Source organism: Rhineura floridana, chromosome 8 (genome assembly GCF_030035675.1).
Source record: "Rhineura floridana isolate rRhiFlo1 chromosome 8, rRhiFlo1.hap2, whole genome shotgun sequence".
In the NCBI taxonomy this organism is placed as follows: Eukaryota; Metazoa; Chordata; class Lepidosauria; order Squamata; family Rhineuridae; genus Rhineura; species Rhineura floridana.
In genome coordinates this window covers 16,507,288-16,534,557 of record NC_084487.1, presented here as the reverse complement: position 1 = coordinate 16,534,557, position 27,270 = coordinate 16,507,288, and the positions used below count along the sequence as shown (strand labels likewise).

The 27,270-nt window shown below is 44.4% G+C and overlaps 1 protein-coding gene across 16 annotated transcripts in view; it reads left to right on the top strand.

Moving 5' to 3' along the window:
• SOX5 (SRY-box transcription factor 5) overlaps positions 1-27,270 on the top strand; it is a 1,141,232-nt gene that overhangs the window by 1,069,367 nt on the left and 44,595 nt on the right. The gene's annotated exons all lie outside the window — the stretch shown is intronic.

Here is a 27,270-nt window from a genome sequence, read left to right as displayed (position 1 = left end):
TCCCTTGGCATTCTCGTACGGTTATCTTGCACACTATGCAGTAGCAAAGCTGGGTATGCCATGAGTTGTACATGCAAGAAGGAGCCACGTGTTTGCAAACATAGGTCGATCATATTCACATTACACTTTTAGGTGTACATTGAAATCAGGTGGACATCTTAATATGTGTAGACTAGTGTGGCCCATATTCTCTGTACCAGGTTCCATTAAAGTTTTCTGCAACTCAGAATATGTTGACCTCATCACATGAGATTACAACATCGTTTCCCAAGGATTACTGATCCAGTAGCCATGTAGCAAGTTGGTAGCTTGGCCAACATGAATTATCTCTCGACACCTCAAACACTTTCGAGGTGAAAGGTAGAGTAGATGGATTTGTGAATGAGTGTTTCAGCCAGGTAAATACTACTAATAGTACTACAGCTGTTAGTATTACTAATAGTAGTAGTAAATGCAGCAGCAATAGCTGTAGCAGTAGCAATGGTAACAGTTGCAGCAGCAACAGTAGTAAAAGTGATGCAAGATTATACAGTAGCCTGCAATGTACAGTCTCTGGAATCCTGCAATAACCCCATTATATGTCTTTAGTAGTAGTGTTTGTTTTACACATTCAAGGGGCGACTCAGAGGCTAAAGTGAATTTATAGAGAGAAGGAGGGAACTGACTTAAGTCTGGGTCTCTTGACACATCACCCTTTGTCCTCAGGATAAATGATCATGATTGTAAATAAAACCATGTGTGGAGAGGTGGGTGGAATGCAGAATTTCCTGGCAAACACAAAGGAACTGCCATTGAAGGGTTATTATTATTATTGTTGTTATTATTCAATATCAATATCCCACCTTTTTACCAAGGAGCTCAAGGTGGTGAACATGGTTTCCCCCCTTCTGCATGATATCTTCACAACAACCTTGTGAAATGAAATGAACCCTGTGAGGCAGGTATAGTGACTGACCCAAAGTCACCCAGGGAGCTTCATGGTTGAATGGGGATTTGAATACTGGCCTCCAAGGTCCTGCTCCAGCCCTCCAACCACTTTATCACACTGGCTAGGCAAGAGTCTGTTTCAGAAACAGCCTAAAAGCCCTTTCCATACGCAGCTACTGATGCTGACTTCTAAGGCCCTAAACGGATTGGGAGCCAAGTACCTGACGGAGCACCTCTCCCAATATGGGCCAGCCCTGCAGCGAAGCTCTGTGGAGGGGGCCCTCCTTATAGTCTCACCCCTGAGCGGTGGTTGGAGGGGCAGTTCCTTGTGCAAGGGTCTTCTCAGTTGTGACACCCCTCCTTATGGGACCCCTTTCCTCAGGAGGGGCATCAGGCATCTACCATACTTCCGTTCCATGGGTTGCTTATGGTACACCTTTTCACTCAGGCCTTTGGGACCATCGTTCTCCATGATAGCAGGAGAGCTATCATCCTTGGAGTGGGACACAGCTATAACGTCCCTGAAGGCCTCCTCCACACACCTCTCAGCCTCTCTCAGCTTTTCCAGGTCAGCCACCTTGGCCTCAAGGAAATGAAGTCGTTCCTGGAGAGCCAGGAGCTCATTGCACCGAGAGCACACCCACGACTTCTGTCCAACAGGCAGATAGTCGTACATGCTGCAGGCAGTGCAAAACACTGGAAACCCCCACACCCCTGCTGGCTTCTTACCTGCATAGTTTTGTTTAAGGTTTATTACGTTAATGGGTTGGGGACTGCGGTTTAGTTGAGGTCAGGGAACAGACGGGCAGAGTGGGGGGCCCTGGCCTCCTTGCCCTGCTGCTGAACTCGCTCTGCTGGTTAACTCGCCTTGACTCTTCATCAGCTGGGGCCTTGACTCTTCATCAGCTGGGGCCTCCCTCTAGCTCGTGGAGCAGGGGGGGCTGTTTAAGGACTTTGACTAGTGGTACTAAGAAAGGTTAACTAGCTTTTACTCTATTTTTATTTTATTTGCTGACAACAACCAATTTTTGTCAGTGCAAGTTCCCCTGTAGTTTTAAGTGGTGCCTTGCACTCTGGCCTGGACAAACTAGACTAGCATTTAGCTGCTTTTAATCTAAGCAAGGGGCTGTGACTTCCAGATGAGTCTTTTTTTGTTTTTTTGTTTTCCCACCTAGAACAGCCTGATCTTTCTTTAACCTAGGGAAACAGAGCTTGTGGTTGTGTTTAAGGAAGGCTAAAGCTGTCCTTTTTAGCAAAGACTGAGCTGACTCTCTCCCTGTATGTATTGGTGGAGTTTCCTTTTTCCCCTTCTCTCCGACTGGAATTTAGCCTTGTTTACAGTGTCCCCTGAAGCTTTCCTGCTAGGGTGGTGTTGAAAACTAGCTTTCTATAGGCTTCCTACCCCTAGGATCTGTCTCCTAAGATATAGGTTCTTTCAGGATTTGGCTCCTAGCTCAGGGTGACCCTAGGCTGCCCTTATCACTTAAAACAGCTCAGAGTAATGTTTTAATTCAATTAAATAATGAAATAAATGGGTGCTACTTAAACTCTTCTCACTCTGCTGCTTAACTCGCCTTGACGCTTTGTCAGCTGGGGCCTTGACGCTTTGTCAGCTGGGGGCTCGCCCCTCTTCAAGGCTGAGAAAGGATTTGAACCGCAGGGCTAGAGCAACAGGAAAATCCCTCCCATCCTCCCAGGCAGAACTTGGAAAAGTTACTTTTTTTGAACTACAACTCTCATCAGCCCCAGCTAGCATGGCCACTGGATTGGGCTGATGGGAGTTGTAGTTCAAAAAAGTAACTTTTCCAAGCTCTGCTCCCAGGTATAATTCTACTGTCTTCTTCTTGAAGTGAATGGGAGTCTCTAACTTCCTTGGTTTGCCTCACTCAGGCTCCCCTGTGAATTTTTGACAGTGCTGGCTGTTTCTGTCCCTTGCTGAGTGTGTGAATAGATTTACTGCTGCTTTTCTCTGTCAGTTTCATAACATCAGAAATGAAGATCTGTTGGCCAGGACGGGAGGATGGGGGTGGTGGTGAAAGTAATCTTATAATAAAATATCATATCTGCAAGAAAGATTTGCAGCTCTGTTAAATTATCCTATCTGTAAGATAAATGTGCAGCTGACAGGAACTCAGGTCTTGGGGTTCACACATGTACATTTGGTTCTGCTTTACTGTTCCAGATTTGCATATGACAAGCCTTGCTCATGCAACCAAACGGGATACAGAATGTGTAGAGGGCAAGAGGGAGTGAAATGATGGTGGTGGGCCTCAATCTACAGGCCAGACTTCCCCAACTGGGCACCCTCCAAATGCTTTGGACTATAATTCCCGTCATCCCTGACCAATGAGAGTTGTAGTCCAAGAACAGCTCAAGAGGCACCTAGTTGGGGAAGGCTGCTCCATGCCTGCAACTCATGGAGGTCCCAGGGAACTTCTCCCCATCATCCTCTCCTCATCCCCTGTTTGGTCTCATGAACAGGAAGGGATCTATTTTGGCAAAGAAGGAGAAGGTGGAGGAATGATATTTGGATTAGATGGCCAGGAGCATTCAAGAGAGCCATAAATACTAGCTAAGGATGTAAGAAGAATTCTGCCGGACCAGGCCAAAGACACATCTGGTCCAGCATTCTGTTCTCACAGTGGTCCACCAGATGTATATGGGAAGCCCACAAGCAGGACCTGAGTGCAACAGCACTCCCCCTGCTTGCAATTCCCAGGAACTGGTATTCAGAGGCATTCTGCCTCCATCAGTGGAGGTAGACCATAGCCATTGTGGTTAGTAGCCATCGCTCCCTCTTGTGGGAGCAAATGCCATAGTTTTACTATGTAGTTTGTGAAGAAAAAAGACTTTTCATCTGTCCTGCATCTTCCATTGGATGTTCCTGAGTTCTAGTGTTATGAGAGAAAGAGAAGAGCGTTTCTCTATCCACTGTCTGTTTGCCGCGTATAATCTTGTACACCTCTTGGAAGATGGTATGTTCTGACAAGCACAGAGGCCACATCCATGATCACCAGCAGCTTTCCCCAAGCCTTACCTACTTTGATCTCAGAGCCTTTGCATGATCATCATTATCCATTTCTCAGTGCACAGAGTTATATTCTCAGCACAATTGGTAGCCTATGACCGGGGCTAGAAGTTACCGGAGCATTTAGCTACTGCTGTTGAAAATAGCACACCTGCATCTCCTATTCCTCTCTTACCTGGTAATGTCCAGGAAAAGAAAATGCAAAATAAGTCTTCAGTGCACTCTTAGATTTGAGATAATCCTTCCCATGTTATTACCAGAAGAAGCCACATGTTTGTTATTTGTTTTTGATGAAAGCTGATCCCACCGTACCAGATCCTATGTGATGTCAGAAATCCTGAACTCTCACATCAAACCCAACCGTGCCCATGCCTCCTCCTTGGAGCAATTGATTGAAATACCAGACCCTTTGGGCCTAACTGTCCCTAATCTTGATTGGGACCACAGCAAGTGAAAATGAAGCTTAACACCTCCCTCCTCGCCTGCGATCCTGGAAAAAAAATCCCCCTCCATGCACATGTTTAAAATAGTTTAAGCAAATAATGAAAGTATTTTTTATTTACTATTTGCTATTAATTGGGAGATTTTTTTTCAGGATCATGGTAGTGGAGGAAAGGGTTAGACGTCTCTTCCCTGTGCATTGTGGTCCCAATCCAGATCAGGGACCACTATGCTTGGTTTTGATTTAAAAACAAAACAAACCCTGGCATCCAGTAGCAGACACCATGGTGAGGCAGTGGCACTCACATGATTTCCTGACAGCTGGGCCACTGCAGAGTAGGGATGGGTGAGAATTCGATTCAGTTCACATTTCAAGCAGAATTAATCAAATTCGCAATTTCCGAAACAATTTATTTATTTATTCATTCATTCATTCATTCATTTATTATTTGATTTATATCCCGCTCTTCCTCCCAGCAGTAGCCCAGGGCGGCAAACAGAAGCGCTAAAAACACATCAAAACATCATGAAAACAGGCCCTAAAATGCACCAAAACAAAACAACTTTAAAAACTTTAAAAACAAATTTTTTTTAAAAACATCTTTTAAAAAGGGTTAAAAACATATTGTTTTTTAAAAAAGCATATTAACAAGCAATCCCAACACAGACGCAGACTGGGATAGGTCTCAACTTAAAAGGGTTGTTGAAAGGGGAAAATCTTCAAAAGGCACCAAAAAGATAACAGAGATGATGCCTGCCTAATATTCAAAGGGAGGGAATTCCACAGTGTAGGTGCCGCCACGCTAAAGATCTGTTTCCTGTGTTGTGCAGAACGGACCTCCTGATAAGATGGTATCTGCAGGAGCCCCTCACCTGCAGAGTGCAGTGATCGACTGGGTATAGAAGGGATAAGAGGGTCTTTCAGGTATCCTGGTCCCAAGCTGTATAGGGTTTTGTACACTAAAACTAGAACCTTGAATTTGGCCTGGTAGCAAATGGGCAGCCAGTGCAGTTCTTTCAGCAGCGGGGTGACATGTTGGCAATATTTTGCCGCATTTTGCACCAGCTGCAGCTTCCAAACCAACCTCAAGGGTAGCCCCACATAGAGTGCATTACAGTAATCCAGCTTGGAGGTTACCAGTGCGTGGACAACAGTGGTCAGGCTATCCCAGTCTCAGAACAAAATGAGAACTGAAACACAGCCATCCTTCAAAATTTGCATTTATTAAAATTTTAAGATGCAGTTCGCTAACTAAACAAAATTTACAAAAATGCATATATTAGGGGAAAGTGTACATAAAAATGAATACACGAGTGAAAATAACATGCAAAAAGGCATGAAATGATGAGAAATGGCTTGCAAAAATGTCTACCTTTGTCAAAACTGCCTACAAAAATGTGTTCATTTGGAGAAATTCACACTAAAATGGTGGAGAATTTTCATGAGGATTTTTTTTTTAGAAAAAATCCACAGATCACTGTAAAAATGTAGAGAACTGAATTTAGCATTGGAAAAATGAGAAACTGAGAGAACCGAAACAGACAAATCTTTCCATCCCTACTGCGGATAGCTTTCCAGTTTCCATACTTGTTCCTAGGTAGGAATAAGAAGCCAGGGGAAACATGCTTCTATGCACACCTCTCTTTGCCATACATTTTAAACATCTTAGAAGTGCCTAGCTGTTGAGCGCTTGGGAACTGCCGTGCAAGGGATTGTGACAGGTGAGCAGGACACCCCACTTGTCAATCACGCAAGGTCATAATGTCATTATGTGATTGCTAGGTGGGTTGCTTCACCCACCTGTCAAAGCTTGCCTGCAGGGTTGGGGCCAGACAAGGATCTGGCCCCACCTCTGACTCAGATATGCTGTGACGTCACTGCATTCTGTATTTCCCCGCTCCATGTTATTGGCTGGTGGTGGGCAGAGAGACAAGGAAGGTTGTGCCACTATTGGGAGGTGGTGGGGGCTAGCCCTGCAGATGCCACTTTTTATGTAAGTCGTGCATTTATTATAACCACAACAACCAAAGTCCCAAACACATCTTGGATTAGTGGGGACACCACTTTTAAATCTGAGTGGTAACTTCCAAACAAATATCCTGGCACCTATTACACAAGTTGAGCAATAAATGTGATGTAGCCCACTTGGGGGTGGGGTGGGGAGAGAGAATCCCTTATTGATTTCAGAGGGGGAAGCACTGCGCTGCCCTATAGATCTAGCTGCTTCTTCTTTTATGCTTGTAGGAAGCTCAGTAATGGTCTCCCCATGTACTTTGTAAGCAACCCCCGAGTGTAAAATATGGGGAAATTGCTGCAATTTCATGCATTTTCCAGAGAGGATCTCTAAAGACAAAAAGTGCTTGGTGTAATAGATGTCTATTGCTACACAAGATCTGCTTTAGGCGGGGAAAGGGCAGCTTTGGTTGTGGGGTGCAGGCTAGAGCGGGGATTTGGGGTGGGGGGGAATTAAGAGTGAATGTTGATGGTGCTACAGACTGAAGGGGACCAGAAAGGAAGTGAGGGGGGAGAGTGATGCCACGTGGGGAGAAAGTAGAATGTCAGATTTAAGGCAAAGTGATCGCAAGCACAAAGGAATTTACATTCAAATATTTAAACATTCTTGAAAGGATGCTCGGAGCAGAAATTCCTTTTCCCTGCTCCCCATGTAGAAATGACTTTAACACTCAGCCAGATGCTAATGCAAAGTGACTCAAGCTATTCCTCGCAAGCATAGCTAAATTGCCGTTATTTGTTAAGCGCATTGAATTCAGCTGTGGATACAGCAGTTGGTTGCATTCAGAAAGCATCTGTACTCTTCTGTCTCTCTCTTTTTTAATCCTCCAAAGCAGAGACAAGTCTACCTATCTCTCCTCTGCTGCAGCCCCCCCCCTCCCTCTCCTCCCCTGTGCTAGCTGGGAATTGTCAAGTGACAACCCACCAAATCCTTTTGGACAGGAAGCCTTCATCCTGAGTTCTATATACTTGCAAAGCGGGGGCCTTGTGGCTGGGATCAGGGAGCCCATTAAAAGCGCTTTGATGGTATGGAAATCCATCTTCATGAAGCAGGCCAGGCCCCTGAGCAGCCTGCTGTTTAGCTGTGGTTACAGATCAGTCATTCACTTTGGAGGGCAGTAATTGTGCTGACGGCTTGTATGGCAAGGGAAGTACATAAAATAATCCAGGGCCCTCTTGCCGTGGCACTGTGCGTTAATCTTCTCTAATACAGATCAGCTGTTGTTCTAACACATGACTTTGCGCCGGCCCCGGTGACTCCACTTCAGCCTTTTTGATTAAGTAACAGGAGCTACGGCCGTCATCTGCGTTCACTTTAGTCTGCCACTTTTCGGCTGTCAGGCTCCATCTCCCCTTGTCTCCTTTGCTCGTTTCATTCCTCCGTCTCAGAGGGGAAGAGCCAGGGGAGAGCGTGATTCCCTTTCAGAGGTCTGGGCTGAGGGAAGCTGGAAGCTGCCACCGAATTCCTCCCCGCCGCCACCCACCCCACACAAATTTCTGAGGTAAACTTGCTGCCTATTGCTCAGGCAGAAACATCTGAGGAATCCTGAGGGAAGCTAATGGGCTTTAACAGGCAAAGTGTCTCAAGGGTGAGCAAGATGTCCTCGTGGCCTTGCCTGGAACCCACACGAAACATGAATGCAAGTTGTTGCTTATCTGTTCATTGAGGCCACAACTTCCCTTTTAATTTCTTACATTTACATATCACCTTTTCCCCCAAGGAGCCTAAGGTGATGTATATGGTTCTCCGTTCCCTATTTTAGCCTCACAACAACCCCAGGAAGTAGGTTAGGCTGACAGACAGTGACTGCCCCAGTGAGCTTCATGGATGAGTGGAGAGTTGAACTCTGGGTCTCCCAGGTCCTAGTCCAACACTCTAACCATTACACCACACATGATACATTTAAAGCAATATGATACCACTTTAAATCACAGCTTCCCCCAAAGGATCCTGGATTGAGGTTATTTGTCAGTTTCTTAAAGGGCTGGTTCACATATGAGCCAATATCCGCAAAATGCTGCTTTTTCCATCGTGATTGATTTTGACAGTTCACATACTTCCGCGCTCGCTACAAATAAATTGGCTGTTTTTCTTTTTAGCATTCACACGCATGCGCGTTTATTGCTACCAGCGTTTCCTTGTTGCCGCGCCCACACATTAGAATGTTAACTGCGGAGGCGGGGAAGGGGCAGTGTTTCCCTAAACAAAGGAAGGAATATGCGCTTGAAAGAAATGGAATCGCCTACAGCTGCCCCCCTTCCCTGTGGTGCAGGCTTTCTCCCATCCCCCCTGCTCCCACCCATGGCTGTTAGGCTGTCCCTGCACGAGATTGGTGTGCCTTTGGCACCCTGGGACAAGCCTCAACATGTGTCCTGGGAAACATAAAAAACCCCCAAGCAATTATCTTTAGAGAGACATTAACAGCAGCTACTAAAGGAAGCAACGGCCGTTTAATATTACCGCTCTCTGTGAGTGGGATGGGTGGAGCAGATGCTGGGATGAGATGCCAAGGCAGCTCCCCTTTCCCCTGTGCTTTTGGGCACTTGTAAATTACCCTAGCGGTGCCTTTGCCAGCCTCCTCTCACTGTGGCTGTGCGCACTCCAAGCTTAGGTGTAGCTCCAGCGAGCGGCGTGTAGCGGCTTGCAGACCACACCCCCCCGGCAGCTCAAGCGAGAGAGCCGGCCAAGGCTGAAGGGGAGTCTCCCTCTCTGGCGGCAGGGCAAGCAAGATTTCCCAGGAAGGAATTTCCTGAGCTCCAGCTCTTCCCTGCTACCCTTGATGAGTTGTTGGTGTTGGGGGTGGGGGGAAAATACGCTCACATCACATGCAGAGAGCTTTCACAGAATTAGATGTTCTAGGGTGAATAATTTGGATGAAGGTGATTTTGTTTAAAGGAGTGGGGGAGGAAATGTATGGAGGGGGAAGTGGGAGAAAGCGGGAGAAAGGAAGGCAAGAGCGAACGAAAGTTGCTTCGTCAACGGCAGGAAACAAAATGACGCCCAGAGACAGTTAAAGGAGCAGAGAAAAGGGAGGATCTAATGGCGAAGAAACTGCACAGCCCAAAAAAGGCGCTTAAAAGGTAATACACGGTAGAAGCGCACTGAGGCGGGTGCAGATTTTAAAAGCAATTTTGGGGTTTTGCCGCATCAATTTAATCCAGATTTAAAGGCAAAAGCAGCTGAATGTACTTGCATTGGCAAAAACGTCATGTAAACAGTCCAAATTAAAAGGGTCTGCAAAAAGCATCAGATCTGCATTATACCGGCATCTGATCAGGCCCAAAGACACTAAGCTTTATGAAAGGTTGTGATTAAGGTGTTAACACAAAGTTGACAGTAGGTGGCGATAATAGAGCCTTATCTTGGCCTTGCTTCGCCATTAAACACCACCACCACCAGCAGAAGAATAATCCTGGGAACTGTAGTTTGTTAAGGGTGCTGAGAGTTGTTGGCAGGCCCCTATTCCTCTCACAGGGCTACAGTTCCCAGAGTGGTCTAACAACTAATCCCTCTTCCTAGGGAACTCTGCTCTCATCCTTGATCTTCCCAAGCATCATGTCAGGCAGTGTCTCCACTGATATCATCTGAAGGAAGGGAGTGGAGCTCAGCAACTGGAAATCTTTTTCAGCCCTTGATGGAAACGGTCTTCCCTTGCTGGTTGGTGTCAGTCAATGGGTTATCTAAAGCAAGAAAATAGGGCTGAGCTGCTGGCTTTCACTCAGTCCGTGATCTTCAGGCTGTGTGGTAGGATGTAAGGGCTGATCAAACGGTTTCCAAAGAGATCTTTGGGGAAAATTGGAGGGCATTTTCAGAGACTAAAGGGGGGGGCTATTTATGTAGAAGTGCTCACATGCAGAAGGTCCAAGATTCTGCTAAATCTTTGCAGGTAGCCGGACATTTATGACCTGTTCACCCCGTTTCACCTTGCATGGCCAATACTTATCTGTTTATTGTTGTTGTTGTAAGCTCTATGGGGTAGGGAACCTGGACATTTTTGCTTCTGAAACCTTTTAAATTTGCAGCTACTCTAATGTCACTGTATAAATCATCAACAACAGCATTACCATCATAATAGTCATCACATTATCTAGAAAAGTCATATGGCCATGGTATTCCATCAGGACAGTTTTTTCCGGAATGCGACCCACAATACCTGATCAACCTAGAAATATAGTTCCTTTTCAGAAAAGTTCTGTAAATAAGACATGACTAATGTGTCTTGAGCTGGACTGCTGTGATCAGTAGTCCTACCTGGGTTGGGGAAAGAAATACCATTTTATATGTGCACATATAATGGATGCAGCTTGGGCTGAAATGGATTTTAACTGAGAAGGCAATAAAGCATATTTTTAACTTGTATTTACTTTTCTTGGAAGGGTTTCAACCAAAGAGAGAGAACATTTGCCTGGCTTGTGTATTTTTTTGGTTTCTTGGAAACCTGGGGGCACATTTGTATTTATAATTTTCACCTCCAGCTAATTGTAACTTGTTACTTGCTGTATCTAAACAGAAATAACTTTTTTTTAAAAAAATAGTGCAGATTAACATCCAGAAAAAATAATACTTGGGGACCATTAGATATATGTTACCTTGCCCTCTATATAGTTAAGAATTATCTGCTTTTCCATATGGCCTGAAGCAGAATTCTGTGTAATTTAAACAGTTTATATATGGCCAAGACTGTGTTCTAGAGTTGGGGTTAAAATTCAGCACCTAGTTCACCTACCCAATTCTGAAACGATACATGAACCAAACCCAGGTGACCTTCAAAATTTGCATGCCTCAGATTTTGGTATGTAGTTTGTCAACCAAAAATGTTTTATGCAAATGTAAATGTTAGGGGAAAGTGCACATAAAAATGCACATATTAATGAAAATAACATACAAAAATAGATTATGTTCTGGGAAAGTGTTTGCAAATGTGTGCATATTAGACAAAATGCATACGTAAATGTGTATATTATTATAATTGTGCACTAAAACACTAGTGGATTTTCATAAGGATTTTTTTTAAAAAATCACAAATTGCAGTGTTGGTGAACTTAAAATTGGAAAAATGAGAATCTGAGAGAAACCAAAATTGAAAGTCTGTCTTTTCACCCATAAGGACTAGAAACTTGCTTTGAAAACAACAATAATAGCTTAGTTCAAGATGCTGAATTCTGAATTTTGATGCTTGTTAAATGCTTACATTTAGTTAAAGTGCTGCCCACCAGATATTGTGGACAGCAACATCTGGAGGGCATCAAGTTGGCTCCACTTGGTTTAACAGGATCTTCCCGCCTGTTTGTTTATTCATTTATTTGTGAAATTTCCATCATAAAAATAAAAATACAGCAAACAGGAACAGGTAAAAATGCCATAGTTAAAATCAGCAGCAGAAGTAGCAGCAGCAGCAGCAGCAGCATCTAAATCCATCTTTAATGCTGCAGGGCAAATCCATCCTTCCCAAATGAAGCTGAATAAACTAATATCCCACATATGCCTGGATAAATAGGAAAATTTTAAGTTGATGCCCCATCTCCCCCCCCAAAAATACAGTAGGCATCAACCATGCCTCAGAAGGGAGGCTTTCCAGAGGTGGGACCACATATGCCTGGTCAGTGCTTTTTTTTGGGGGGGGGGTTTAAAAAAATGAGGTGCTGGTACTCACATACTGATAAAAGTGTCATGGATGCCAGCACAAAATGGCTGCCACAGGCAGCAAATAAAGAGGTACCAGTACTCCATACTGGTGCGTACCATCACTAAAAAATGCCCTGAGCCTGATGCCCACTCCCAGTTAACCCTCCCCAAGTTTAATCCCAGGAGAAGTACTATTTTCTTTCCCTGCCCCCCTCACACACACACCAAACATTTTGGCAGAGTGGAAATAATGGTATTTTCAAGAAGGAGCTACTGCAAAAATGTTGCATACTCACACACACGTCAAGATTACCCCCTCTCCTCCATAATGTGTAGGATAACTTACACCATGTAGCAGCAATGTCATCATATTGTCCATTTGTAAATCCCCACCAGTGTTAGCCAGTGTGGTGATATAGGGTGTGCAAACATAGCATGTTGACAATGTGCCACAGAGTAAGTTATCCTGAATGTTACAAGGGGAAACTCAACACAGGGAAGTTGGGATTTGTTTATTTATTTTTGGTCAGCAGTATCATGTTGAGCAAAAAGTGCAACTCCACCCTCAGAGAATGCAGTCACAGAAGCGAATGCACCCCAAAAACTAGTCCATTTTACAGTGTTTTTTAATTTTTGAGCCCAGTCCTCTTTGTCGCTTGCATCCTTTTGCTGCATGACTTTTCTAAAGGACTCTGCTTGTGCTTGAAGGATGAGAACTTGCAAAATATTGCCTTGCCATGACCATTTATTCCAGCATAGAGGCCAGGTTTTGTTTCTGCAGAGTTTAAGGAGAACGCCATCCAGGTTGCAATTTTTCCCCTCCTCTCAATTCCCACTCCTCACTTCGTCCTCCCCAGACTCCCTCGTCTTCCACTTTTCCCTTAAACAGTGCACCAGACTTGAAATGACAGTGACCAGTGTTGACTTAATGTGGATGTTTAATACTGAAAAGAAAAAGCATGTCAGCTCCAGCACTAGTTACAAATGGCAGGAAGTGTATCGAGTGGCAGCCCTGTGATAATTTTACATCCATCATGCTCTCCTGATGCCTCTCTGACTGCCTGATGGATGGGAGATGATCAGTGTTAACCCTCTTAGACGCAGGAGCGGCATCTTCTGGAGCAGAAAAAGCGATTCAGCCATTGGGAAGCAAGTAAAAGAATATTAAGATCTCTGGTTTTACAATAACTTCTTTTTCTCCAAGGCCTTTTCTAATGGGATATTTTGGAGGTGGCTCATGCTCTTCCCCTTGACTTTCCAGAAGCAGAATAAAATATTGGGAAAATGTGTTAATTTTTTTGTGAGGAACTTATTAGGGGTGAAGACAGGAAATAGTTATGTTCAAATAGATATAGTGTAGCATGCATTGGACGTTTCATTTTTCCCCCCCACAGTCTCTAAGAGTCAAAGGCTAATGCTGTGTGAAATTTTCCTGAAAAATGCTGGGGACAGACTGTTAACTCAACTGTAGAGCACACACTTTACATGCAGAAGATCCCAGGTTCAGTCTCATTATCTCCAGGTGGGACTGGGAAAGGCTTCTGTGTGAAACTCAGGAGAGGTGCTACCAGCCAGTGTGGACAGTACTGAACTAGATGGATCAATGGTCTGACTTGGTATAAGGCAGCTTCCTATGTTCCTATTTGAGAAGAGCTATAGCTTAGTAGTAGAGCAACTGCTTTACATGCAGAAGGACCAAAGTTCAATCCCTGGTATCTCCAGGTAGGGCTGGGAATGCCTTGTTTGAAATCCTGGAGAGCTGCTACCAGCCAGTGTAGACAATACTGAAGTAGATGGCCCAATGGTCTGATTCAGAATGAGGCATCTTCCTACATTCTTACAGTAGTGATCAAAATTCTTTTAGCTTCCCTTGTAATTCCTCTGATGCCCAAGCAGGAACCTCCCAACTCTACTGTTCGCATTTTCTTCCAGCAAAATGTGGTGGCAACCTACCTATGAACATAGGAAGCTGCCTTATACCATGTCAAGCTGTTTGCCCATCTAGTCCAGTATTGCGTGCTCTGACTGGCAGTGCCTCTCTAGGGCTCAAGCAGTGGTCTTTTCCATCACGTATCACCTGATCCTTTTTCATCGGAGATGCCTGGGATCTTCCACGTGCAAAGCACAATATAGTTTCTGGTTAAGTTTATTATTTATTGCATTTTTAACCGCCCTTTCCTCCTGAAGGAACCCAAGGTGACACTTTTAAATATTTATATCCCACTTTTTTGTAAAAAGAAAAAAAGAAGAAGCTTGTGCTGTACCATACCATATGCTGTACCACTGAGGTAAGGGTCCCTCCCCACCTAGAAGTGTGAAGGCATCTTCCTCACCCAAGACATTTTGGTCTTCTTGATGAAACTCCTTAAGGCTCCATCAAAATCCCTCTGATGTTTTGCCAGAGTGGAAACACCCCAGTTTGCTTTTTTTTTGAAAACATCTCTTTAGATGAAATTTGGTGACTTACCTACCCTGAAGGGCTGAGAGATTTTGCCTTGCTCAAGAGTGGGATTTGCATAGGGGCAGAGGGTAGTGGAGAAGTGTACAATCTGCTTTACATTGATGCTATAAACAACAGGGCGTGTGGGCATTATAAGTCATCACCCATCCATCATGCTGAATGTCAAACCGTTCAGTACATCCAATCACAGCCTTCATTGGGTTGTTCACATCAAAGGGGCAGTTTATTTGAAGAGCTACTGAACAGAGAGAGTTTTTTCCTTCTCCCTCCCATCACTGTATCATAGCTTCTTCCCTTAAAAAAAAAATCATGAAAATAGATGTCAAGTTGATATAGTACCAAGACTGGACTTGTTTTTTTCTGAGCCTTAAACATTTTGATTTGTTTTGAGCTTAGAGCTTACTCCCTTTTTTGCCATTTAGTTCTTAGCATTTGTGCATATTTATGGCCTCTGCATTTCATGGCCACATGCCTTGTTTTCACAGATGGTCAACGAAAGATTTTTTTTCCTTTTCATTGTTGCTTGCTTTTCGATTTTGCTATATTTGTCACACTGCCACTGCTCACAGCTAGTGAGTGCCCACACATGGTAGGGATTGATAATCAGATGTATGTATATTTCACTCATCTCAGTTTTTGCATAGATGTCTTCATTTTTTAAAGCAAGCTTGTTTTAAAAAGGGAGTAGGGATTCCTTTTATTGCATTGAATTCCAATAGTTATTTGTTTGTTTAAAAAGTCTTCATCACCAAGGAATACAGTTAAAGCAATAATGCAAATTTATTGTTTATTGGCTTCCTTGTTGTATGGTTTTAAACAGGCTCTCAAGACCTGGTGGTATACATCCACTTTTAACTGATAATGATGCCATTTTATGCTTCTGAGTTGTGATTTTAACCATTGCTGCAATTTTACTACTGAAAGAAGGCATTGTTTTTAGATGGCAATTATTGTGAATTTTTTACTTGATTTTTGTTACCTGTTTTTAATGATCATATAGTTGTGAACTGCTTTGAGAGGCCTGTTATGGCCCTGCAAAGTGGTGTGCAATATTTAAATAAAATACAGAAAAAAAGAGCAGCAGATAGCTCAAATAAAATCTTGGGAACTTAAAAGAAGAAATCTCAAAAGCAAAGTGGGATTTTTTAATTTGTTAGTATGTTTTAGAAAAAAATGTTTTTACTAAAATGCCCAAGGCAATTCTCATAACAATGTAAAGCAATAAAAAATAAATGCAGACAGAATGCAGGAGATAAAACACAACATCCAATAACCTGGCCCTCCAGATATTGCTGGACTCCAGCTTCCATGACCATGAGCCATGCTGCCTGGGAATGATGCGAGTTGGAGTCCAACAACAGCTGAAGTACTATACATTCCTTGCTCCTGTCTTTTACCATAGTCTGGGCCCCACAGCAGAGAAGGCTCTGTCATTTTCCCCATCAACCATACCTTGGCCAACAGTGGGACTCAGAGCAAGGTCTCTGCAGCAGCCTAATTGGGTGGTCAGGATCATGTGGGAGGAGGTGGCTCCTTAAAGGCAATGCCCACCATTTTAAATTGGACTCTGAAAAAATCCACAGGTCAGCAAAGCAGGTGCAATATTGCAGTTGCATGCTCCAGGAAACTATCTGGAGTGCATGCATCTGTGGAATGTGTAAATATTAGTTCGGTGCTGAAAATGTTTCCCACCTTTTGTTGCTGTTATTTTACTCTCAATTAATTTGAAAATTATCAAAGGGGAGAGAAAACGTCTATGAAATTCTCATGGATCGGGCACAGAGCTTTTGTCATGCTTGGCTGTACTATTGAGGTGGCTGAGGGGATCTTTGTGAGTTCCCTTTCATGCATTCTACAAATCATCCCACTAGTGGGTCTGCACTCTGCCGCCCTCCTGGGTGCCTACACTTCAGTGAAAGCCCCATGGAAGACATCATGAAGGAACTCTTCCCATGAGGCATTTTAGATCAGGAAGCATATCTGGATGGCCACACGTTCCCCATTCCTGCTTTAGAAGGACAGGAGATAAGAACATAAGAAGAGCTCTGCTGGATCAGGCCAGTGGCCCATTGAGTCCAGTGTCCTGTTCTCACAGTAGCCAACCAGATGCCCATGAGAAGCCTATGAGCAGGACCTGAAAGCAACAGCATTCTCCCCACTTGTGATTCCCAGCAACTGGTATTTAGGGGAATACTGCCTCTGACAGTGGAGAAAGAACATAGCCGCCAGGGTAGTCACCAGTGATACCCTTATCCTCTATGAATTTGTCTTGTCCTCTTTTAAAGCCATCCAAGATCACTGTGGCCTGTTTAGAGAGGGTGACAAGCCTTGTAGCAATGTCTTAGAACTGGGGTTAAGAACCTCCAAGGGGTCCTCCAAGTGTTGCTGGAGAATTAGATACATTAGAATGTGTTAATCACCACACCACATTTCTCACTAACATGGGCCTTCTAGGCCTGCGACAAAACAGTCAAGAAGCTTATTGCTATGTAGACTTTCCCCTCTCTGGATATCTTCCTTCCTTCACACAGAAGAGTGTTAGATGTTGCTAAATTTTAAGCAGAGCTTGGTCTGTTTTCCCAAATGTATTTTGATGCCATTCAGGCCAATAGATTCGAAACTGGTAGAACTACAGTAAGAGGAGGGTTAGGCTTCCCCTGTTTCTCAAGCTGTCAGTCTGACACCTTCTGCCATCACTTGGATGCAGCTGAATGGCAGGCAACATCTAGCATCCTCATAAGGAAACTTGCCAGGCTTAGGAATGTGATTAAAACCCATCCCTTTATTTCCACAAATCTTTCTGCTTTCTTGTGCTCTGTATCTTTGTTTAATAATAATAATAATAAAACAACAACAACAACAATAATAATAATAATCGTGTTTAAGGTTTCAGGGCAATGTACAACCAGTTATGTTCTAATACAGTTAATAACTACAAAATTTTTACAGTGCGTTTCTGAAAGAATGCAATACACCCCCAGGAATCCCACTGAGTATCACGCATGTAATATCTGCAGTCGACTTAGCTGTGCATTAACTTGCACATACAGTCATCATTCTGTTTGGAGATCTGATTATCATAGCGCTCAAATTATTCAGAGGCTACACAATTGGCTAAAATTGGGGTGGTAAGGGTGTAGGGTTTATAGATTTCATTTAGTCATCTCCCCCTCAATACTTCTGTGCAATTTGATTTACTGGCTGATGACACTCTTCTCAAATCCGCTACCTTTCTGAGGACCCCTTATTCAAATTAGCACATATGCAGGTTTTTTCACATTGCAAACAGAACATCATGGTTGGCTGAGACTTTGTGGTTTAGGGCAGGGAGGTAACTGTGTAAACTACCCAGGACTTCATGTGCCTGTAGAAGCCCTAGACCCCACATTGATGATGGGCAATGACAAAAGATGTGACGGTGGCCACTGGTTTAAGTGCCTCTGAAAGCTAAATTGGCAGAGGATGAGTCTGGCAGCTATGTACCATAGCAGCTCAAGGGAACATCTCTGTACAGTGATCATACAGGACAAGTCCATCACCTCCATGCCATAATCTCGCTAGCAACAATTGGCAACAGTGCTGGAATAAAGGGAAATAGGTCTCATCCAGAAAAGCAGCCTGTATGTTCTTGCACTAGTGCTCTGGAACACCCCCTCCCCCCAAAAAACACCCTATAAATCCAATGCTGTTTGTACATACCAGGGCTGGAGGAAAACAATCAGGCTTCCTGAACAGTGGAAATATTACAATAAAAAGTATAGTGCAGCTTCTTTAATATGTTTCCAGGGAGGCTGTGGCTGATGGAATAGATGTTGAGCCATTTTAGACATGTGCAGCACTGCTAATTAACTGAGTCACCCTATTGTTTAGTAAACAATTGCCAGCAAAGTACAGCCTGTGTCCTGACTTTCTGTTTGCATGAAAGCCGCTATTCCTTATCCTGTGTGGGCTGCAATTTTCATTGCTGTTAAAAAAAAATCTTTTCATGCCACCCTTTCCATCTAAACGTTAACCACTTGAGTGCAAGGGTCTCTCTGCATTTTCCATCTGGTTCAGATGAAAACAAAGAGGGCAGGTGGACACTTTACACAACTGAAGTTTTAAGGACATGACTGCCTGGTGTGTGTGTGGGGAGGGGCAATGGCATCCATTGGGCACAGTGCAGTGCATTCAGTCCCCACTGACATGGGATTTTGTGCACAGAATTGTGCACCCATCATATGCCAATTATATATTACTCTATCATAACTGTTGTTGATAAAAAGGCAGGTGTGTGCAGAGGGATAAATTGCATGTTGTTGCATGAATGGTAAATAAATTTTATTGCATATAGCCAATAAGCTGGTGCATGTTGCATGAATGCTGTTAGATGTAGTTACACACAGGTACACATTAAGATTCTTCTCAAGGTGGTAGGACAGGCTAGCCCATTTCAGGGCTGAAGGGCAGGTTTGGCCCATATCGCAATGGTTTCCCCAAATGCAGCACTTTCCCTACTACAAAATGGTGATAATCTACTTTATAGGGTTGTTGTTAAGGCAGAACTCATAAAAGTCTGTAAAACACTTAGCATGTTAAAACTACTATATAAATAACAAAGGGAAATACCCATGACCAGATATGAATAAGAACCAGGTTCAAAATGACAGTGCTTGGGAGCCATTCTGAGATAGAAGAAAGTGATTTGAACCCATGTGAACATACCTGGGCCCTTAGATCTTCTTCTGAGGCCCTTCTCCAGATTGGGAGCATCTAAGGGGATCTGAGGGGGAGAGTCAGAGGGTGATAACAACAGAGAGGACTTTCCAGTTCTGGCTCCTCATCTGTGGAATGCTCTCCCTGGTGAGGTCCGCCTGGTGCCTTCACTGGCATCTTTTAAGCGCCAGATAAAGACTTAACCTCCCCCCCCCAGCTTTTCATGGACTGAGTTAATTTTGTTTTGCTGTTAGTGGGCTGCCCAAGGTTCCTGGGCTGTTAGAGAGAGAGAGAGGGAGAGAGAGACAGAGAGAGAGAGACAGAGACAGACAGACAGAGAGAGAATTTTAGGTGTTTGTATGAGAATCTTAACATTTTGTATGAGTTTTTAATGGTATAACATATTTCTATCCAAATAAAACTGTAAGCGTCACACTGCAGTTCACAGTGCCACAGACAGATGGTGCATCAGATTATAGCATGAATGATCCCCTCACCTGCTCACCACCCCCACCTGCGTGCCACTCACACCACCCGCAGACACCCACCTTGGCAAGCAGTGGCATTTGTCCATGGGAGGTGGGGATGCGGGGAAATGGTGTTGTCAGTGGCAGCCTGGGTGGAAGACCAGTCTGCAGCCTAGCTGTGGTATGCAGCAGCATTGTTTTCTGGGGCGGCAACAGTAGCTGCTAAGGACCAGGCAAAGCATATGGGTTAGCGAGGGGTGTGTGGGTAACTGAGGGTGAGGGGTTAGTGAGAGGAGTGGGGTTGCCTGGGTGGTGCTGGGAATTGGGATTGGGGGTTGGTGGTGTGGGGGTTGGCAAGCAGAGAGAGTGGGGAGATTGGCGGGCGGAACAAACGGGGCAGAGGCCCCCTAGTATCTTTATGTTTTTAATTGGAGGCCTTAGTAACAAGCAAATAATAATAATAATAATAATAATAATAATAGGAGGAGGAGGAGGTGCCCTTTATTGAACACTGAATGGATTGTGGTTTTTGAACTGATCTGTTACAAACTTTGCAACCATCCTTTGAAGACATCCAAGTTATAGCCAAGAGTAGGGATTGGAGAACACTTCAAAACTAAAACTGTCATACAATTCCTCCCCAAGTCGATATTTTTACCCTCACCCCCTCCTCTTAATTCTACTTTTTGGCACCTACGGGTGGCTTAATTTTGTTTTGGATAAGCAAGGGTGAGTTTGAGTGGCTGGAGAAGGCATTGATTTCCCCCCTAATTTTAACTTCAATACAAACAAGAAAGGTGTGTGTGGGGGAGAGAGAGAGAGAGAGAGAGAGAGAGAGAGAAAGAAATGCCCTGACTGATAAATCTTAGTTACATTCTAAATAATCTTTTGTCTACTTTGGTGGTCTGGGGAGTTTATATAATTGGAAGGTTAAAGTCCCTACTTTGTTGCTATTTCCCTGTTCATTAGCACAGTGGAAAACAATAAAACAGGGGCCGCCAGAAGTGGGGTTAACAATAACTGAGTCAACTTTTGAAAGTCTCACTCTATTTTATCATCTCACGCATGAGCTTTATAGCTTTGTAAACTATACTCAAGCACAGCAGAGCCGAGTTTGTTGCAACAACTGATCCTACTCCTGTTTCGTAGCATGCTTTTTTCCTTTCTTTCTGGGTAACAGTCATTATCAAAGCGATGTCCAAAGAGAGGCGTGGCACAGTCCAAGAGATGTGCTGGACATGTTGAGTGGCCCCCAACCTCAGCTTGGTTACAGCATCCAAAAACAGAGAGAGAAACCTGCAGTTTAGGGACACAGGAAGCTGCCTTATACTGAGTCAGATCATTGGTCCATCCAGCTCAGTATTATCTACACTGACTGGCAGTGGCTCTCCAGTTTCAAGAAGGGGCCTCTCCTAACTCCACCTAGAGGTGTCAGGGATTGAACATGGGACCTTGTGCATGCAAAGCAGATGCTCTATCATTGAGCTACACCCCCTTCCCCATAGGAATGGGGTCTAAACTTTGTAAGGTGGCTGTCAGCCCATAATCCCAGTACCCTAATAGGCTCACTGATAGTCCTTGTGAAAATTCACTTTCATGCAAATTTATCCTAATATACACCTTTTTATGCCATTCAGTAGTGTAGTGGCTAATTCAGAAGTGCAGGGTATCTTCATGATAGTCATGTCATGCCCTCTCACAGCCATACCCCCTCACTTGCTCGCTTGCTTTCCACCATTATCGCTACACTCCTCAGTCCTTCACGCACATGCCTTCTCCAACAACAACAAGCATCCCTATGAGCCAATGAGCATGAAAGGGAGTGTGTTAGCTACTAAGAGGAGTCTTCCCAGCTACTAAGAAGCATGTCAGAAGATTATTCTCATTGGCTAACACGCTCCCCATTCATGCTCATTGGCTCATAAGATGCTGGAGACATAGGGACCCTCCTGGACCCTGCTCCCAAGAACGTAGGGGGTCTAAGACCCCTCAAGGCCCCATATGGCTACAACCCTAATGCCATTTCCCCTAATACAATGCATTTTTGTAAATTATTCTCACTAATATGTACATTGTTATGCACACTTTCCCCTAGAATACCCATTTTTTGTACACATTACTTGGCTGAAGAACTATGTTACAAAATTTGTAGAAGTGCAAATTTCAAAAGACTGCTGTGTTTCGGTTTGTGTATTGTTTCAGAAAGTGCACATTTGGTAGGGTCACCTTTAAATACATACCAAAACAAATTTCTTCCCCATCCCTAGCTGTAGGATAATCTCATTTGTGCAGATTGGAAGTTAGGCTTTGCCAGGCCTATAGGATCCCCACCTTCCCCACCCCGCCAGTCTTCAGAGCTTGGCAAAGTTACTTTTTTGAACTACAACTCCCATCAGCCCAATCCAGTGGCCATGCTGGCTGGGGCTGATGGGAGTTGTAGTTTAAAAAAAGTAACGTTGCCAACCTCTGGTGTTCTTCGCTCAGTCTCTCTCCCTGCATTTGGCACCAGATAGAAGAGAACATGAGGTTGGGGAGCTGTGTCTAAGCTGGCACTTTTTGGCACTCCAGGCTGGCTTGCAGCCCCACAAGTGTATGGAGGGGAGGAATTATCCATGAGCAAACAAAATGTGAATGAAATGTCTGTCTGTCTTTGGAACAGGGAGTGGATGTTGAATACTGTGGATGGATAGCTGCAATGAAATTTTAACCTTGAATTATGCAGTTAGAGAAGAGCTTTTTGGCAAACTCAGCTTAAACTGAGTTCACAGCTCTCTAGGATTTTGCCAACACCATCCTGGCCTAGAGAATGTTTCGACAAAGGAATGCCACTGTCAGCCTTGTATCCACTTGGCCAAACCCTGTCGCAGAGTATTACTGTGGGGGGGGCATGCACTGGAAGCTTGATGCATCACCCAGTTAGGCTGAAGTGTTTGGGTGTACATCCAATTAATTTGCCTGGAGGAACTAGAGAACTAGAGGCCAATTTAGCATTATGGTCTCTGCGTAGAGGCGGCCGGCAGTCGCTCCTGTGAGGCAGGGCTCCACATGGCAGCTGTATCGTTTGGAAGACACTTTCCATATGGTTCACGATAATCATTTGGAGACTCTGTTCTCCATTACCAGAGGCCGCCAGAACTACGCAGTACTGATGTAGAATCTCTCAATAGGGAGGTCAAGTCACATGTTCAGTGGCTGTCAAACATTGCGCTCACCAAGACATGGAAGGGCCTGTTTACATATTCATCCTAGCTATGAGTTCCTGTGGGAAGCAGATTTTAGGAACATGCACGCACAGACACATGCACCCCAAAAATGAAATGATGTGTAAACTTGGCTATGAATGCAATTCACTCGCTTTCTATGATTTTTTTCATCCTGGGGAAAGGATTGCAGAAATCAGGCACATGACGCACACAGATCCATTCGCACATGATGTCAGTTGTGTGGTGGTTTGTAGTAATGGCTTTCCCACAGTCTGTGCCTCCTTCCTGCCACATGCAGGGATCTTACTGCCGGGATGGTTTTCTGAACCAATCTTGTTGGATGTTTTGTTTTAATCTTAATGGGGTTGCAGGTCAGGGGGTTAATGTCAAGGACATGTTCAAACTCTGAATGGCAGAGGTGTGTGAGTGTCAGCAACAGGGCCCGCTACAGCTGAGGCCTATTTGGTAACTTCTGTGTGCAAAGCAGTTGCTCTACCATATGGCTATGGCCCTTCGCCACTGAAACATCTTTGCCTTCTGAGATGTTTCCCTTCACCAAATTTATTTCAAAATTCCACTTGTGGCAAAATTCCATGGCAGCTCTAGTCCTGGACCTCATCTGGGGGTGTTCAGAGTTCTCTGCCAGGCCCAGAATCCTGACAGGACCCCCAGTACTGGTGAGGAACAGATGATGCTCTCACAACAAAGTGAGAAACAAGGAGAGCAAGCCTCATTGTTTTCATTTGGCCAGGGGTGGGGGGCAAAAGAGGATACAGATTTGCCAAAAAAAATGCATATGCTAATTTATACGTATAGATCCAAATTTAGAAATAACTACTGCAATTCGAACTGAAATAAAATATATCTCAGCATAGCTGGGGAAGACAGTGGCCAGGTGACCTGTGAACTTGCTCAGCCTGCTGTCCACGTGCTTACTCTCGATGGGCGGTTCCAAGGCCCCTGGTCTCCCTTCTTAGAGTTCTTTGGGTGGTATTCAATGCTAGCTCTACTCAGAGTAGACCCATTGAAGTTAACAGACATTACTAATTTAGGTTTATTCATTTTAATGGGTCTACCCTGAGTAGGACTTAGCTGAACACAACCCTGTATGTTTAAGCTGACCAAGAACGAAATAGCCCTTTAAGGTAAGGATATGTGAAAACTCTGCAAGATCAAGATTTTTTTCCTTCTCAGTTGGGGGTCAGGACAGCGTGGCAGTCTGGCTACTGTGGCTCCACTGGCGACTCCTTCATGATAGCTTGGGCTTCTCCTCCTTCTCCTGCAATCCTCCAAAAATGAAAGAAAAATCTGTCAGCATCTTGATTCGATGCGATCTCCTGTAACCCCCGGCAGAAAATGATGCTGGCTGAGGATGATGGGAGATAGAGTTGGACTTGGCAGCGTCAAGACACTAGCAGAGTCTGCCCCAGTTTTCAAGAGAGTGAGGGGGAATGGAAATGAGGAGAGACTCAGGTGGGCCTCTGCTATGAGGGTCCTTTCCGCCTGCTTCCCCATAGAAACGTTTTCCTCTTGGAGACTAGGGCAGGCTGGTGAGTAGATGGGGGTTCAGGCAGGTGTGAGAAGTGGGCCCTACTGGACCCCTGGCAGCTGGGCACAAATGCCAAGTGTTGACCCCAACCTTGTACACATGGAACTTTCTCCATGAGAATCGTTAAGTAACACCTATTGCACACAGATTCTGCTTCCCAGAGGCATCTGATTGGCCTCTATGAGAACAGAATATTGGACAAGATGGGTCTTTGACGTGCTCCAGGAGGGCACTTCTGATATTCTTATGAAGGGCCGTAGCTCAGTAACAGAGCATCTCCTTTGCGTGCAGAAGGTTCCAGGTTCAATCCCAGGCATCTCCAGTTAGTACTGGGACAAACCCTTGTGTGAAATCCTGGAGAACTGCTACCAGTCAGAGTAGACAATACTGAGCTAGATGGGCCAATTGTCTAGCTTTAATATAAGGCAGCTTCCTACATCCCTTTATTCAATAAGGCTCAATATTTTTCTTTCAGGAGTCCTGCATGTTGCTATTTACATTACTACAAATCCGTGGGTCAGTTCCACATTGGATGCACATAATGCGCTGCTGGACCTCACGGTCTGAAAGGGTAGCTTCAGAATTGTGTGTGTGTGTGCGCTAACATGCAACTGGCCTATGCCATCCCCTTTGCCAGTGGGTACAAACCATATCAAGGCTTGAGCCATGTCACAAACAGTTAAGAGTTTCAAAATGGTTCAGAACTGGCTATCTTCCATCAAGCCGGCTATGATTAATGGATGCATTTCGATGTGCAAACCTGAAACCATTGTGCTATCCCCTTTGGAACCGCTAAATGGGTTTTGCAAGGCAAAAGTGGGCTGTTCCTCTATCAGCAGGCTGCAGTTAATTTGTGAGTGGGCAGGGAAGGGAAAGAGGATCCTTTTCTTTTGTTGACTGAGGGATGCCATGAACATAAACTGAAATATCCTCTTGGTAAGCTCCTCGTCCAGCAGATAGGATATCACCACCCACCTCTTTCTTCTTCTAAAGTGAAACAGTTTAGCTGTTGGTTTTGCAATTCATCTTGCCCTGTTGCACTTCACTATCTGGCCTTGTGATTAGTGCTCTGTGGAAACCTGCCCTCCAGTTTTCCAACCGTTTTCTGCCACTTTCAAGTGCTGCTTCCATGTTTCTTCCTCATTCACAGGAGACTTAGAATTTCTTTACAGTTCCTGTGGATATGTGGGTTGAACGCAGTAGCGGGGTGGTGGTGTCCATTGGGACTGGGAGGGCGGAAGTCATGGGGCCCAACAGTAGGTGGTGCCAGAGCCAATGACAGGCAGATCCAGCTAATTCCAATTTAGCCCCCTTCCTGCTGAGTTGTGCAGTGGCAACACTGAGGCTAAGGAGATGGAAGCTCACAGCCAGTGCCAGCCCCTGGGCTGGTTGTAAGCAGGAAGGCAGGCTGAGGTTGGGGGGCGGGCAGTGACCTGTTCACCCAAATAGACCAGCTTCCTCTGGTTGAATGTACCTTAACAGTGTGAGGTACTGAGGCTGGTGTGTGTGTGTTTCTTTTCATTAAGTGTTTCTACAGCACTCCACAGCCTCTCCAGTTGCCTACACATCCTGGTCTGAAAAAGCATCAGGAGAGGAGTTACTTCATGATGCCTTCACCTGGGCTTGAACTGAAGAATGGGAGGCTGGCTACCAAGCACTGGAAAACAGTGTGCTATTCAACTAAGTCCTGCTTAGAGCAGACCCAATGAAATTAACGAATCTAAGTTATGGGTTGCATTGACGCTAATTGAATTTCTGGTATTGAATACCACTCATTGTGTTTGCCACTTGCTAGGAAACCCAAATGGGAAGAACACTCTTGTGCTCAGGGTCTGACTGCGGGCTTCCTACAGGCATCTCGTTGGCCACTGGTAGAACAGATGCTGGACTTGATGGATCTTTGGCCTGATCCAGCAAGGCTCTTAATGTTCTTAAGATGGAGTGTGTGGTCACATCTGACTTCTCTTATTGTAATATATAAATAAGTCAAAAGCTTTCAGGCTCAGCTATGCACCCCTCTCCAACTGCCTCAATCTGTAATTATACAGCCACAAGAGTGGCTGGATACTATAGCCAGCATGGATTTTTTGCATTCCGCAATGTTAAATTGAAAATACCCCCCATGCCATTCTGATGCTTTCCGTAAGTTCATTTCAAAACAAAACCTTACACAACATATAGTCCTGAACTCAGAAATGCTTGCTTGACAACCCTCTAAAGTTTCATGGTGATACACAAAACAGTCAGAGAGAATTGAGAGTTCAAAGTGTAAAAAGAGAGGGGGGAAAGTTGGACTTTTTTCTGTCAGTGTTCTCATAATATGTTGAAATTGATTAAAAATCAGCCATATTCACAGAGTACCTTTAATCCTATTACTGATCTTGCCCCATACTCTGACCTTCATCTTCTACAGTTTAAAAGTTAAAAAATGCCTGGCTGATGTTTAATTAATTTAAGAAATTTAGCATTGAAGTCAATGATAAGCCCAGGCATGCTCAGTAAGAACCAACAGTCAGTGTTCTAAAAGCTAGACTCGCAGCTGCTCAGTCAGGTGGCCACACCCACACCAGACCTTTATTTCACTTTAGACAGTCATGGCTTCCCCCCAAAAATCCTGGGAAGTGTAGTTTTTGAAGCGTGCTGAAAGGAGACTCTTACTTCCCTGACAGAGCTCCAGTGGCCAGAGTGCTTTAACAGTCAGCTGCTCTGATTGAAGCTCTGTGAGGGATCAGGGAATCTCCTAGCAACTCTCAGCACCCTTCACTAACTACACTTCCCAGGATTCTTTGGGGGAAGCCATGACTGTCTAAAGTGGAATAAAGGTCTGGTGTGGAAGTGGCCAGTGACAGCCTTGGTTTA